At 37.7% G+C, this 6,000-nt stretch overlaps 1 protein-coding gene across 25 annotated transcripts in view; it reads right to left on the bottom strand.

Moving 5' to 3' along the window:
- The window catches only part of LOC136837694 (sodium/potassium/calcium exchanger Nckx30C-like), a 537,491-nt gene that overhangs the window by 470,029 nt on the left and 61,462 nt on the right, over nucleotides 1-6,000 (bottom strand). For 5 of the 25 annotated variants that reach the window (XM_067102590.1, XM_067102589.1, XM_067102581.1 and 2 more), the window contains exon 1: nucleotides 1,468-2,269. The exons of 6 other annotated variants lie outside the window; for them this stretch is intronic. The gene's annotated coding sequence lies outside the window, so the exon portion shown is untranslated. Of the gene's footprint in view, nucleotides 1-1,467; nucleotides 2,271-6,000 lie in introns of those variants that run through there. 14 more of the 25 variants (XM_067102569.1, XM_067102576.1, XM_067102578.1 and 11 more) reach the window with 8 other exon arrangements.

The raw sequence follows: 6,000 nt of genomic DNA, 5'->3' as shown, positions 1-6,000 counted from the left end.
CCAAGAGGGAGATCTTAGAGGGACCGACAGATACATTTCGACTAGAAAGATCTTTGGAACTGGAGAGAATTATAAAACCTTCCGATTTGAGAGCAATAGTGCTATCTTTTGAAGTACAGATACACCGAAGAGGGCAAAAATCGACTGAACCTCGAGTTCACACTCCCTTCAAAAAATAAAACTAGTTTTTATAGCGTTACGGTACCCTAACCAGGTTCAGATGTCACTGGTAAGTTTATATATATATATATATATATATATATATATATATATATATATATATATATATATATATATATATATATATATATATATATATATATATATATATATATATATATATATATTACTAACAGGACCTCATTGAAACTGGATGGTATCTAGCGGAGACATTTATTCCAGATTCAGTGAGGTCCTGTTAGTAATTGCATTAATGCACAGAACAATTGTGTGTACAGTTTTATATATATATGTGTGTGTATATACAGTTTATATATATATATATATATATGTATAATATATATATATATATATATATTTATATATATATATATATATATATATTATATATATATATGTATATATATACTGTATATAACTGGAGCTATAGAAGCCTCGGCACAAAGTATTTAGAAAGTGAAAAATAACACGCAGAGATTAATTATCAGATAAAGCCCTTTCGACAAAGGACGACATTTCAACAGTTAGAAGAAAAACTGTTCCTATAATTCATTCTGTCATTTATTTTTTTTTTTTTTTTGCCTAACGATTCCCTACCATATTTTTCTGTCATCTTATTACGAAATACTTTCTCAAGTGCGGACAAAGAAAAAGTGAAACCTATATTTATCATTCCTAAGAGGCGTGTAATTTTTTTTTTCCGCGACACAATAACTCTTTAATAAAAAGAATCAGGTCCTTGAGTTGATATTCTGAATAAAAAAAAAAAGCAAAAAGATGGATTTGTGTCGTTTTTCTACATGTAAGGGACACGAACAATACGCCGGAAATGTCTATTTGCTAATGGCTCCCTCCCACAAAACATATTGTCCTTGGAGGCATAAAAAAATAGACACGACAGAAGGACTTCACTAATATGTATTGCATACAGCATACCCCAACATACTCATTAGCTGGATAATGTAACAACATAGACGGGAAATGACGGGATAATTCCACAAAGGAGGAGACCATGGAAAGTCACAATGAATTATGTGATAATCTCTTAATATCCTTCAAGACAGACTAATGAATGGCACAGGGAGCGGGAGTAGAAAAAAAAGGAACGTCATAGAGGGTGGGAGGAGGGTGGGGTAGAGAGAGAGAGAGAGAGAGAGAGAGAGAGAGAGAGAGAGAGAGAGAGAGAGAGAGAGAGGCGGGGGAGGGTTCCAGAGGGCAGGGGACGGACGGGTGGAGGAGGTTCACAGCAAGCAAGCAAGCAAGCAAGCAAGAGTCCTTTTGTCCTACCTTTTCGAGCAAAAATCAGTGTAAGTTGTCTTAGACAGAAGACGTCTGGAACTGATTTCTTGACCTTCGTGACTGCAGTCGCTCTGCTTGTGGTAACTAACTGCAGTTTTTGGGTATGCTTGTGCTTTCGAGTACCTTTTAAGGACACGACTGTGAAGTCCCTGGCGATTATAGTACTTTTGTAGGTTTCATATCCGACGAGATGGACTATAATATTTGTAACACCTGAAGAGTGATGAGTTGATAATCTAGCGACTGGAACAATACTGAGCTATACGAAAATAAAAATTCGGCCTCTCTCTCTCTCTCTCTCTCTTAGCAACCTACGCTAAAAGTATATAACGAAAATACATACTTTGTGCAGATACCGAATCTCCAACACTTGCACATCTACAATACGGGTAAGAGCAGCACTTCGCTTATCTCGTTAAAAAGGACTGCAGTGAACAACATGAGCGCGAAAACAGCTGGACAAAACGAGACCCCGTCGAATCAGCAGAGGGTGGTGGTGGTGCGATAGTCGTACAGATTCGTCTGTCGTATCCTACGGATATACCACGTCCAGTTTCGAAAACATCTACGAGGGAAGAAGACCTTCTGAAGGACTCTCCTCTCCTTTTCCTGCGCTGTGAGGAGGAGGAGGAGGAGGAGGAGGAGGACAACTATAATACTTAAGGACGTTATTGGAAGAAGCGACTTCGGAGCTTTTTTTTTTTTTTTTGAGCGTTCCGTTCGAGGGACGTTGGGATCCGGCGTACTACGATTAGCCAGTACCACTCCCGGTCAAACTCCGCTCACCAACTGAGATCCGGTGGAGGGCTTTGGTGGTGCCGTGACAGCCCCCCCACCTTCCCCCAGCTCCTCGCCTCCCCAACCGGCCCTAAGTCCCCAGCCACGGCCCCTCCCATATCGAGCTCCCCTTCCTTCTCCTCCTGGCGGAGGAGGAACCCCTCTTTCCCCATCCTCCCAAACCCCGAAATTTACTCCTCCTCACTTCCAGAGGCTCTACTGCGTCGACTCCCAAGTTACCTCCTCCTCCTCCTTCCTATCCTCCCTTCGCTTTCCCTCCCTCCCTCCATCTCCATCACCCCCATCATCTTCCTTTCTTTATCTGAAGCCTGCTTGACATCCCCAATTCCTACACTCTTCAGACGAGAAGGGTTTTCGGAAACCACTTCTCGTGTGACGCCACTCCGTTGTTTTCCTCGCTTCCCACAAGCTCATCGTAAGCGCATTATTTAATTCGGCTTCCCCCCTCCCGCCTCCCCCCACACACACACACACACACACACACACTCACTCCCTCTGACTAAGCCCAAATGCCAGTTCCATTACTCTGCGATTTTTTTTTTTATCATTATTTATTCTTTCTCTCTCTCTCTCTCTCTCTCTCTCTCTCTCTCTCTCTCTCTCTCTCTTCACGACTTCCGGCGAACGAATCTTTTCCTTCCTTGTCCTTCCTCTGGCCAGTGTTATTTCCTCGTTCGTGGCCTGTTTTTCACCGAGCTTTAAACGCTTTCATAGAGAGTTAATCGAAATTTCTATAGGGTGCTCTCATACTGATTCTATGGTACTGATTTTGAAGCCGTTGTGTCATATCACAGTACTGAATTCTATGCTTCGACTGAAAGCTGCCTGGAATCTGTAACTGACACTGGTTTCCTTTTCCTTTAGAATATTATTTTCATACACTTGTATAAATCCCTTCCTATGATTATATATCTCTTTTTAAATTATTAGTCTTAACAATGAAAAAAAAAATATTAAGATATGCCTCTTTTCCTAAATTATTATTTTTAACATTTTTTAAATCTTTTTAATCGCAGTATATGATTATTTTTAACATTAAAAAAATTTTTTTTAATTGTAGTTTATGGTAAAAGGTAATGACAGTAAATCCATGTGTCAACTATTAATATTTTGTATCAATTTTAGTCACTTCAGATTCTTGTATATGCTTATTTCCCTTCTCCTGTTCCTTTTTCATTCCTTTAGAAAACTCTACAACTACATTTTTCAAACCTACTTATACCAAGAAGTCACAAGAAGTAATATATTTATCTTTGTGCATTTTATTAGACGAGACAGATACCTAGGTTCGATAGATATTCCCTAAAGTACATCTGTCATAAACGAAAACACCAAAGGAATGGCAATGTTAGATATACAGTAGTTTAATAGGAATAACGGGATTAAGAAAGATCGAGATCTGAGCGCAAAATTGTTATCTTTAGCAGCACATTAAACTAAACACAAATATAAAGTGAAAAAAAAATCCCGTAGGGTAGTAGTACCGTCAGTGCACCTCACGTGATGTACTGTAGGCATTACTTAAGGGTCTTTGCAGCGTCCCTAAGGCCCCTAACTGCAACCTCTTTCATTCCTTTTACTGCACCTCCGATCATATTCTCTTTCTTCCATCTGACTTTCCACCCTCCCCAACAATTATTTCATAGTGCAACTGCGAGGTTTTCCAAACTGTTACACCTATCAACCCTTCTTACTGTCAATTTCCTTTTCATCGCTGAATGACCTCACAGGTCCCAGCGCTTGGCCTTAGGCTTAAATCCTATATTCTATCTATCTATCTATCTATCTATCTATCTATCTATCTATCTATCTATCTATCTATCAATCTACCTGCCTTAAAGTAATAAAGAGTAACCGAGTAAACCAACTAGATGTTTTGGATTTTACGACAAAATACTGATATATAACGAATATAGCTACATAATACAGGCCCTGGCTATAGGTCCCGTAGGAATTTTGAGGTGGACTAGGTTTTTCTTCTGATCCCATTAGGGCACACTTAAAGGAAGGTAAAAATCTTGGGTAGACATCTGGCAAACCGGTCATAAACTTTTTATAACCCCTTTTCGTTTTTTTTAAAGTTAGGCGTGTTAACTCTTTTAGAATTTTTCTAATATTTTGTTTTCACTACGTATTTTGCAAACTGGCCATGAAATTTCTTTCGGTTATCAATTATTTAATTGTCTGAAACCATTTTGTTTATCTGAGATTGTTTTGGGTGTGGTAATTATTGAAATTCTATTTTATCTTTTATTTTTATTTAGAAAATTAGTGATCAAAATCTTCAAAATTTTACAGTAGTAGCCATGTTTACAATATAATCTTAACTTTATAGTAGCACAGTATTGTCTAATAGGATTTGCTGATTTACATAAAAATCTAGTCTTTACTGTAACAGGAATTATAGGCAGTTCAAAATTCATATATACATTCAAATAATCATATTTCTAGTGAAAACTAAATATAGATTGATGCTGAGTATTCCACTTTTGCAAAAGGTAATCAAAACTTGGTTTTTCTTTGTAGCAACAACATGCTGAAATTAACAGAAATTAATGATTATATATTTTTATTAGATTTGAGTATGAATATATATTCATAATGGTGTGACCATTGAATCTTGATTAATTTATAAAAGAAAAAACTTATTATAATGCATATGTTCTAATATAACAACTCTTACAAAAATTTACAAGTGATCATAATTGTCACAAGATATTTTGCATTTGCAATAAGTCGTACAAAAAAATTGTTTCTTCGGCAACTGCATCGTTGAGTATGACAGAACTTGCAAGAGCAGGTAATAATCATATCTTCAGGCGTCTCACTGATGCAAGAATCAGGAATAAGAGATGAATCAAGGTCACTGACTTTCCATCCAAATTCCAATGGATCTAATGGTTCAACTACGTTAAGCTCTGTGATGCATGCGTATATCACGTACAATTATCGTCTCAGGTGACCTTGCAAAGAAGTGCTTGTGCAAGGCAGATTTTGTATATTTAGAAGTTTGGATTGGGCCATCTTTTCATATCGGAGATCATCTAAAGTTTTGCACTTTGACTTCGGTTCTAAAGCCTTCACAAGGTATTCCTCGGCAAGCTTGAAGGATTGGGTAGTGGGAGGAAGACGTTGACAAAATTTAGACAGGTATTTCTCTGGTTGAGCCTTGAGGGCAGAAAGCTTAGTGCCTATCCTGCTTGTCACGTCTGATCCCGTAATAAAATGAGCAGCCAAAAGAACATGTTTAATAGTACCTAACTTACCAACAAGAGTGTGAATTTGTATGATATCTGATGCAGATTTTCTCATCCAAAGTTCAGAGAGTCCATTATCATTAAGATGATCTATAGAAATGAATAAGAATAGCAAAAACATCTGTGTCGTTAGAAAGCACAATAACACGTTGCTTTCCTTGTTTGACTGCATGGAAAACATGAGGAATAAAACGCAAGTCAGCTTCTTCTACTGTACATTCACTGCAAGTGAATCATGGAGCTCCATGATGGACCCATCCTTTATTACTGATGCTGCTATTACTCCGCTTTCCAAAACCATACCACTTAGGATAGTTTCCCATTGTCGATTGATTCCTACAGTTTTCATATAGTTAATAAAGGCTTCTTCAATCGAGACTTTTTTGTTACTTGATGCCCAAAACCGCTTCATCTGCACAGGAAGTTTTGTAGTAATACTGATGGAAGTCAATGGCACTGGTTCCAC

Source organism: Macrobrachium rosenbergii, chromosome 59, assembly GCF_040412425.1.
Source record: "Macrobrachium rosenbergii isolate ZJJX-2024 chromosome 59, ASM4041242v1, whole genome shotgun sequence".
NCBI classification, from domain to species: Eukaryota; Metazoa; Arthropoda; class Malacostraca; order Decapoda; family Palaemonidae; genus Macrobrachium; species Macrobrachium rosenbergii.
Note: the sequence above shows the minus strand (reverse complement) of the source record. Positions and strands in the feature narration are given on the sequence as shown.